Raw genomic sequence first — 10,205 nt, 5'->3', positions numbered from 1 at the left:
AACAAACAACACTGATGGCTGGGCGCCTGTATTCCCAACACTTTGGGAGGCCAAGGTAGGAGGATTGCTTGAGCCTGGGAGTTTGGGACCAGGCTGGACAACATAGTAACACCATGTCTCTACAAAAAATAAAAAATTAGCCGGGCATGGCGGCACACACCTATAGTCCCAGCTACTCAGGGGGCTGAGGCAGATCACTTGAAAACAAGTGGCTGAGACTGCGGTGAGCCATGATCACACCACTGCACTCCAGCCTTGAAAAACAACAAAGCAAAAACACCACTGGCATCAACTGCAAATCAAGCTATAAGGTGACAGTTAAGACAAGGGCCAAGGTGGCTTTTCCGGGGAGCTCAGAGTCTGCTGGGGGACAGACAGGCATTTACAACCGCACATGGGCTGGGGGAAGCCCAAGGGACTGTGGTGGCACGAAGGAAGGTCACCTGACCAGTGATCATTGAGGGGGTCAGGGAAGGTTTCCCAAGGAGGCCATGACTAAGGCTTGTAGGAGGGTAGACAGCATTTGGTTCAAGGGAAGGTGGAGGGGCTGTGGACGCAACAGCTACAGACCCCTGAGGTTCCAAAGCTTGTCAGGGCCAGGAAGTGCGGGGCCTTCCCGGCCACAGCCAGAGTTTGGGCTTGTGCCAAGGGCAGAGGGGAGCCATGGAAGGGTCTTAAGGCATTACCAGCCTAGATTTGTATTTAGGTCACGCTGGCCACCTGTGGGAGGTGGCCTGACTGGCAAGGATGAGCTGGAGATGGGGGACTATAAAGACCAGCACAGAGGAGATGAGACACCTCAGTCAGTAGTACCTGAGCTGGGCCTCGGGCTGGGCATCCCCTCAGACCCACACCCTGGACTTAGGCAAGGTCCGGGCAGGCCAGCCTTAGCCACAGGCTTGGGGAGCCCTCGGGAGGCAGCAGGCTGAGGCCAGAGGGTCAGCCAGGGAGCAGCTGGGGTTGCTGGAGGGCGATCACAGCCATCATCTGGAACAGAACTCAGACTGGCCACTGTGCTTCTCAGACCTGGCCTGAGGAAATCAGGATCCCTTTACCCCACCACACTCCCCAGTGCAGGACCAAGCAAGGAAAGACTCAGTGCTCTCCTACCCATCATTCTGGAAACTAGCTTTGGGAATGTGCCCCCTTTTCCCCAGCGGCGTGAGGACCCAAAGATGAGAGCAAGGTGTCTCAAGGATGCTTGAGTGTGCTGTGTGACTTGGGGCAGGCTGCTGGGCCTCTCTGGGTCTCCCCCACCGCAGGCCCTTGGCTCCTGAGTCTATGCAGGGCTGGTCCCTGAAGCTGGGACTGGTGGGGTCCATTTGGGTTGGAGCCCCCATGGCCAGGAATTGTTAGACCACACTTGTGACTGGACATTAGAGGTTTTCAACAGTGGTGGCTTCCTGGAAGGCCAGAATCTGTGGAGGCAGAGCCCAGGGACAGAAGGTGACAGCCAGATACCACAGGCAGCCGGACCAGGCAGAGAAGGCTGTGGTTAAGCCACAGATGGAGCCACCCAAGCTCAAACCCATGAGTGATCCTGGGCTAGTGACTCAACTGCTCTGAGCCCAAGTCACTTATACCCAGAATGAACACAATAACAGTACCCCCTTACAAAACTGTCTTGCGAATGAAATTCCCTGACACGTGGAAAGAGTGGAGCATGTAGCTTTGCCAGTTGCAGACAGTTTCACCAAAAGCAGCCTTTAGTCAACATGACAATTTGATGGAATTGACAATCAGGTTAAAAAAAATTCATTCAGTATATATTGATCAGAACTATTTAGAACAGAGCCTGGCACGTGGTTAGTGCTAAATACATGCTAGTTGTTGTTGCTATTATTATTACTCATGGATGCTTTCAGTGCAAACATTCTATGAGAACCTGCTTTCTATGGGCTAGCACTGAATAAAGCATAGAACTTTTACCCTCATGGAACACAGACAATAAACAAGAAAGAGGGCAAAATACGTGGCATGTCAGTTGGTGATAAATGCTGTGGGGTAAAATAGAGCAGGAGAGTAGAGCTCTGTCAGGGCAGGGGTGCAGTCCTAAGCAGGGAGTTCCGCTGGAGGTGATGTTTGTACAGAGACCTGAACAGGGAGGTTGAGCCTGATGAGTGCCCTAAAGCCTTTATTTTCTAATGTTGGTAATTTCAATGCCACGTTAGCTTGGGTGGCTCTGCAGGGTCCTGCCTGGGCTCCTCCCCACTCCCCAGAACCCTTATCTCACTGCCTTGTGGGCCTGCTTGCTGGGAGGTCCTCAGCCACAGGCAGAGGAGGCCCTGGCACCAAGCGTGAGAGTGTGAGAGCTTTCCTTAATCGCCTTGGGAGGTTGGAGGGGGACCACCCAGGGGGACCCTGGCCTCACTGGTTCATTCATGTTTGGACGATTCCCGCTGGAACCAGCCACGGTTTTCCAGTTTCCTGGTTCCAGTTCACACTCCAGTTCGGCAAAACCCTTTTCCAGAGAGAGTCGTAGGACTCAAGGAGACTGGCCTTCACTACCCTTGTCTCATAAGTCATGCATCCATCTCTCAGTCAGTGACATAGTTTGGCTGTGTCCCCACCCAAATCTCATCTTGAATTGTAGCTCCCATAATTCCTATGTATTGTGGGAGGGACCTGGTGGGAGGTAACTGAATCATGGGGCTGGGTTTTTCCCGTGTTGTTCTCATGATAGTGAATAAGTCGCACAAGATCTGATGGTTTTATAAAGGGCAGTTTCCCTGCACATGCTCTCTTGCCTGTCACCACATAAGACGGGCCTTTGCTCCTCATTCACCTTTTGCCATGATTGTGAGACCTCCCCAGCCATGTGGAACTGTGAGTCCATTAAACCTCTTTTTCTTTATAAATCACTCAGTCCTGGGTATGTCTTTATTAGCAGCATGAGAACAGACTAATACAGTCAGCATCCTCCCTCTAGAACTGCCATAATTCTAGGATCCCTAAACCCTGGGGGAATTCTAAAGGATCCCAGTAATGTATCAAGACCCTTCAAATTCGTTTGGTACTTACCGAGAACTTGTGGACTCAGAAGGACACTTCTGGAGCCCTGCAATCTACGGGCCTTCTGCAGATTGCTGGAACTTGGGGGCAGTCCTCTAGACCCCAAAACATGGTAGTAGTTCTTACGAACTGTCAAAAGAAGGTCTCTGCTACTTTGGAACATTAGAATTGGGGGAAGCTCTTGGAAATCCTGAGACACTACAGGAATTTTCCAGGATTCCAAACCCCTAGAAGATCTTTCTGAAATTTTAAAACACTGTAGACAAGTCGGGAGGGATTCTCTGGAATCTTTGGCTGGGCGGGGATGTAGTGAGGAAGGGACATTCACCAGAGTTCTGAAGGCCACCCATGGGTTTCTAGAGTGCTGGCTGCCCAGATCCTTGGTTGAGTTTTCCAGATCCTTGGGGATCCCAACTCTCAGCCCCCTCTCATTGCACAATGAGGAGCATGGCAGAAAGCATTGCAGTTGGATGGCACAAGCTTCTAGAAGAGCACTCCTGTGGACACTTGTACTTGTGAGGTCTTGTCTGGGGGGCCAACTCCCAGATAGACCCCAAAACTTGGAGTCATTCTGAGAGTGAAGACCCTTTTGCCAAGAACATCTTGCTGCTTCAGCCATACCAGCCTTCTCTCAGCATCCCAAATGGGCCTGCTTTCCCTCCCTCAAGGCCTTTCTCTTCTTTGCCTAATGACACATTTGCTCCAAATTCATATTCATTTCCAGCCCGTTTCTGATAGGATTCAGCCCCTTCATGGCATATTCTGTGTCCTCTTCAATGTCCTTTTTCCATTTCTATCTTCTTGTTTAGCTTCCAGCGACTCATCTTCCTTTATGTTAGGCAAACAAGCATGGCAGGGCAGGTTGGGCAAGCAGGCGTGGTCTTGTTATGAACCACAGACTGGAAGCTACTGGAACTTGTAGATGGATTAGTGCTGGGGTTGGAGACCAGGACTGGAATCTGGAGACCTGGGTTCAAAGCCTGCCTTGACACAGACCTCCTGTGTATGTCAGACAAATGCCTGGCTATCACTGGCATCTACACGGGCTGGCAAAGAAGACCTTTGAGAGGACTTTTTTGAAAGTTGGGCAGACGTGTCTTTCCCAAGAACCCTCATCCAGTGTGTGGCTCTCCTGGTTATCACATGTTTACCAAGCCCCTACTTGGAGGCCAGGCCGCCTCTGCTGGATACAAGTGACACCAGCCTGACCCTGGGCCACTGCCCTCTTCTCAAGAAGCTTCCAACCAAGTGGGGGAAAGGACAAGCAAAGCGACAATCAGGAGGCAAGGGGATAAATAATAGCAATTAGCAAGTTTATCTGGTGCCAGGCACTGCTCCCAGCGCTTGCCATGTGTTAACTCGCTCATTTCTCACAACTCTGAGAAGTAGGTACTGCCAGTATTGTCATGTTGCAGTGAGGAAACCAAGGCAGGAAGGGGCTCAGAACTTGCCCAAGGTCACGCAGCCAGTAGGTGGCAGAAGCGGGATTTGAACTTGGCTGGCCTCAACCACCATGCCAGGTGCCACCCAGTGGGACCACGGAGGAAGGACAGGTAGAGGATCAGCTTCTGTCCAACTTAGGAACCCCTGAGGATAGTTGGGGTGCCTTCCTAGAGACATTGTTCTCCACCACAGCCCGGCACAATCCAGCAAGGCCAGACCACGCAGAGGCACTTTGACAAAGCAGAGGAAGGGACTTTCTCAACCTCCCCGCCGGTGGTGGATCCTTCACCACCCCAACCCCAAAGGGATTCTTTAAAAACTACCCGGTGCCTGAGCTGGTATCTAGACAATTAGAAGTGCAGCCCTGCAGCCCAGCCTTTCTCCATGGGGCAGGGCCCTGGGTGGAGCAGGACATCTCCGTGGTCTCCAGGCTACAGAACTTTGGGCAAACCCGCTCCCTTTCTCACCCTCTATCTGCCCAACATACCAGCTGTGGGAGGCTGGGCAAAAGAGTGAATCTCTTTGAACCCCAGTTTCCTCCTCTGTAAAGTGGGGATAAAATTGGTTTACCCTATGAGGAGTTAATACACGCTCACAGGGGATGATGTGAGAACTAGGAGTGAATTCGTATAAACTGTTCAGAACAGAGCCTGGCACATCGTTAGTGCTAAATAAATGCTAGTTGTTATTGCTGTTATTATTACTAATGGATGCTTTCAGCACAAACATTCTATCATTACTTGTGGAGGAGGAATTGTGTCAACTTCCGGACTCTCATTATTACAGACTCATGAACTTGTTGACATCCAGCTCGGCTGGCTCCCTCCTCCAGGGAGACCCTCCTAACGCAGATTCTTCCAGGGAAAGAAGTGGAAAGAAGGGCTCTGTCTCCCAAGGGCAAGAGCCAGGGAAGGGTTCTCACTGCCCTTCCAAGGCAACTGATTCAGAGAAATCCATTTGTCTTCACTGAAGAAAGGCCGGTGGGAATTTCCAGAGAGTTCAGCTTGCCTCGTGGTCTCAGGAAAGAGCAATTTGAGTCCTTGCAGAGACGCTGGGTTGCATCAACTCGGTCAGCCAGGAGGTGGGGCAGGTCCCTGGAGGTCCTGCTTCAATGGACAATAAGATTGGCCTGCAACAAGCAGGAATATGCCTGCGTCCCCTTCCTGGACACAGACGAGTCCTTTGGAAGTTTATTCTTTGGTAACCCTTTCCTCAGGGGTGCAAAAGGAGCTAGATCCTGGGCCACAAGCTCTGTCCCCAGGGCGCTCTGATCTCAAAGACACTCTGAGCTCCAAAGATTATAAGGGCAGGAATGCTTCTCCAGGCTAAGCCACCCACTCCTGCAATCAGGAACCTGGATTGATAACATCTAAGGGCACCCCGACCCAGGGCCAACGTTTATTATTGACAAAGCTCTCCAAGGAGCAAGGACATGACATGCTTCTCATCATTTAATTCTCATACACCCCTATGAGCTCATATTAACCCCATTTAACAGAAGAGAAAGAAAGGTGAAGTCACTTAGCTAAGATCAAACAGGCAGGAAAGGGTTGCAGTCATGACTGGAACCCAGGTCTGTCTGGATATAAAGTTCAGCAGCTTAATCGTCACAGCATGCCAGACAATGCCTTGGGGGTACTCCAGGCCATAATACACAGACAAACTCAAATTTGATGACTCAAGGACAAGCCACCACAGAGCAAGGGGTCTTTGCTTTATAAATTTTGCCATTGAGAGCCCAGTCATTCCTTCCTTTGCTCGTTCATTGAACATAAGGTTAAGGGGTTTTGGATATGGTGAGTCCAATTCCCCAGTCTCCCTCAGCTGTCTTCTGCGTGGGTGGTCCTTCTTGGGATCTGAACTAAATCTCTCCCATGGTTCTGAGTAAGTTAGTCAGCACTGTTGGCTGAGCACCTATTATGCACCCAGCACAGTGCTGGGCCCCAAGGAGGGAAAGAGGGTCTGGACTTGATATAGCAGACGCTGAGATGACCCTTGGCTGGGGAAGGGAGAAATAGGCCTGACTTCGGCTGTGAAGAGTCCAGTGAAGGGACACTCATCAGCTCCAGGTGTCTAAAAAACATGGCCTAATATCTAGTGAAGAGACAAGAGACAGGGTCAGCAGAGTGCCTTAAGTGTAACAGAGACAGATCTTGGTTTGAATTTAATATCTGGGTGACCTTCAATGCATGATCACCTGATGTCTTAGCTTCAGTTTCCCTACCTGCAAAATGGGGCTACCAGCATAATAAGATTATTTTTTTCTTCAACTTTTATTTTAAGTTCTGAGGTACATGTGCAGATCTGCAGGTTGCCACATAGGTAAACAGGTACCATGATTGTTTGCTGCACAGATATACCCATCACCTAGGTATTAAGCCCAGCATCCATTAGCTGTTCTTCCTGATGCTCTCCCTCCTCACCACCCCACAAAAAGATCCTTTTTTTTTTTTTCTTTTTTTTTGAGATGGAGTTTCACTTTTGTTGTCCAGACTGGAGTGCAATGGAGTGATCTTGGCTCACTGCAACCTCTGCCTCCCGGGTTGAAATGATTCTTCTGCCTCAGGCTCCCGAGTAGCTGGGATTACAGTCGTGCGCCACCACACCCAGCTAATTTTGTATTTTTAGTAGAGATGGGAGTTTCACTATGTTGGCCAGGCTGGTCTCCAACTCCTGACCTCAGGTGATCCGCCCCCATCAGCCTCCCAAAGTGCTGGGATTACAGGCCTGAGCCACTCCACTCCAAAGGGATTCTTAATAGAGGATTTAGAACGACATGCTCTTGTAGTGCTCTGCGTAGACTTGGCAGACAGTAATAACTTAGTAAAGTTATAGTAGCCTTCGTGGTCTGCAGCAGCTGCACCCAATTCTGGTTCCCCAGCAAAACTATTTTTTTTAAAGGGCCCCAACCAAGCATCAAGCTCTCTAGCAGGGTAGGGATGGGCAAGGTAGAGGCTAAATGTTTTACACTCACCAGGGGATTTTAAGTAGGCTTGGGGCAATTAAGCCTGGGCGCGAACCCGCGTTGTACCTCTTTGAGCCTTTGCTCCTTGCCTCTGTCTCCATCTGTACAGAACAATCTGTGAGCAAACCCTGGTGGTTCTTTCTGGAAGTTCTCTGCTGCCCCCTGGTGGACAAGGGAAGTTCACACCTTAGTGCAGTTCCAGCAATGTATGGAGTCCTTAGCTGGAGCCCGTGCGGTACCAAGTGCCTATGATGACAGGGGTCCTATGAATCTACACACTTGGGGTGCATTTTCACAAGTGACCCTCATTCAGTTATTATGTCAGCTCTGAAGCCTTGGAGGGAAGTGACTGCCCCATTGTCCCCCAGCAAGCCACAAGGACTCAGACTCAAGTCTCTGGGTGGACTTGCTCTTTGGGACGGAGGTGTAGGGATGAGTAACAATGCCTAGAAGTCACAGGGCAGTGAGAACACTCCTCCACATCACCAGTCATGGAGTTATGGGTGCTGTGCACCTCCAGCTACGCCATGGGGACCCTAAGTGGACAGGCTGTGGCACCAGGCCGTGGAAATTGAGCAAGGTCAGACATTGGAGGCAAGGCCTCCTGTCACGGAGAAAGTCATCTTATCGTTCCACCATTGGCAGAGGAGGACTCAAACCTTGACCACACCCTCTGGTCTGAGTCCCAGTCAATGTCCCTGATGTCCCTGTGGGTCCAGTCACTGGGTCCTAGTGCCCTGGCCCGGCCCCTTCCTTCTTCCTGGAAAATCTCCGAAGGAGTTGCTTTCCTGGGTCTCCAGCTTACGTTACCTCCTGATTGATCTCTCCTGATTACTAATCTGGTTGGCCTTGACTTCTGAAAACCCACCAGTGCCCCCTGTGCACCCCCAAGCAACACCCCTTGGCCCAGCAACACGATCCCACCTACTGGACCTCAGCCACCTCCCCAGCCTCACTCTCACCACTCCCTTCTGTCCCCAAGCTCCAGACCTGTGGATTTATTTGTCTTTTTGGATAGAAATTAAAATAATTTTCTATTTTCTTCCTCAAAGCCTTTGCAATTGCTGTTCCCTGTGCCTGGAACCCACTCCCCTCCCCCATGCACCCACCCCCCGAGACTGTTGTCTGGCTCACTCCTACTCTTGGAGTCTGACTCCCCTGCCCTGGCCCCTGCTTCCCCGATCACTGCAGCAACCATCCTGTCTTATCGTCTTCTCACCTCGTCTGTTTCCCAACCCCAGGCCTCGAGGGAGCTCTGGGAGGCCTGTCATATGCCCATCCTGTCCTCAGCACCAAGCATGGAGTGCGTATTTGGCAAAAGAACAAGTAGACACAAGAATAAATGATGAGGGGAGAGCCTGGGTGCCACAGTCAGGCCTATCTGGCCCCAACTCGGCCACACACTGGGTGACCTTGACCAAGTCCCATCCCCTCCCTGAGCCCCAGTATGTGCATCTGAAAATCGAGGCCTCTATTCCGTATTGCACTGGGCACCCCTGAGGTTCTGAGGTCTCCTGTGAGGGGCAAGACCCTCCCCCACAACCAAATGGTTTCAGAACCTAGCAATTCCCATGGACTCTTAGATCCCTGGGCCCCCTAGGAGGGCAGGGAACCCAGAGCCTCCGTCCTCCCACCCCAGCAGCCAGAAGGGGAAGAGGGGGCAGCAGCTCTCTGACCGCTGTTGGTCTTGCAACCTTGTGTCCCAAGGTTAACTTTTAAAAAGCAGTCAAAAGTCCAAGTGGCCCTTGGCAGCATTTACTCTCTCTGTTTGCTCTGGTTAATAATCTCAGGAGCACAAACATTCCTGGAGGCAGGAGAAGAGATCAATATCCTGGACTTATCCTCTGGGCCTCTCCCCACCCCCAGGAGAGGCTGTGCGACTGAATGAACAGCCCTGTCCAAGAGAGGCTAGGACTGGGGCTTCTCCACCCCTGCGCGTCTCAGGCTTCCCATCTGGACCATGGGGTTGATAACCGGAGTCATGCAGACCCAACATGAAGGTCAGCGAGCCATCTTGGTGCACTGTAAGCAGGCTTAGTAGGATGATTTTATTCCTATTAATGGTTCATTGTTATTTATTTATTCTTGTACCAGGCCTGCCTCCTCCAAAGGTAGACACCCTGAACCACCACACAGGTAAGGCAGTGGACAGTTTACAGGACACCTCCTCACACATTGTCTCTCGGCCTCTTGACAGACAGAACAAGAACTGTTTTCTTCCATTCACAGATAAGGAAAGTGATCTTTAGCAAGGGAAAGACACCTCCAATATCATGCAGAACAAGGAGAAGTTGGGGGCTACCACCTCCTCACTACCATCATTAACTAAAACATCAAAGACTGAGAAGCTTTGTGAACATAAGGAACACGAAGGTAACCGTCCCAGAAAGCTAAACCAAGACAGTAACTGTGCTTAAACTTACATCATGGCTTTGAGCTTCCTAGCAGCCAAAGCAAGAAGGGAATCTAATCACTGGCCAAGGTTAGAGTGACGGAGCAAAGGAAACACATTTATGAATAGAAGCACACTTTTGTTCTGGATACCAGTGAAAGAGGGATGTACTGACTGAATCTTACAGAAGGGACATGATACACCATTTGTTTCTGTACTGACTACACGGGGGAATCCTTTGATTCTCACATAAGCAGCGGTCTTATTTTTGGGATTGCCTGCCCGAAGGGGTCATTCCCAGCTCTAGAAGAGAGGTGGCTGAGAGTCTGGAATGTTCCATGCCAAAAGCAGGGAGGAAGTAAGGACAGTAGCTTTGACCACTGGAGAAGGGAA

This window comes from Hylobates moloch, unplaced genomic scaffold (assembly GCF_009828535.3).
Source record: "Hylobates moloch isolate HMO894 unplaced genomic scaffold, HMol_V3 SCAFFOLD_10, whole genome shotgun sequence".
Classification (NCBI taxonomy): domain Eukaryota; kingdom Metazoa; phylum Chordata; class Mammalia; order Primates; family Hylobatidae; genus Hylobates; species Hylobates moloch.
The sequence above is the reverse complement of the archived record's forward strand: the minus strand, read 5'-3'. Positions refer to the sequence as shown.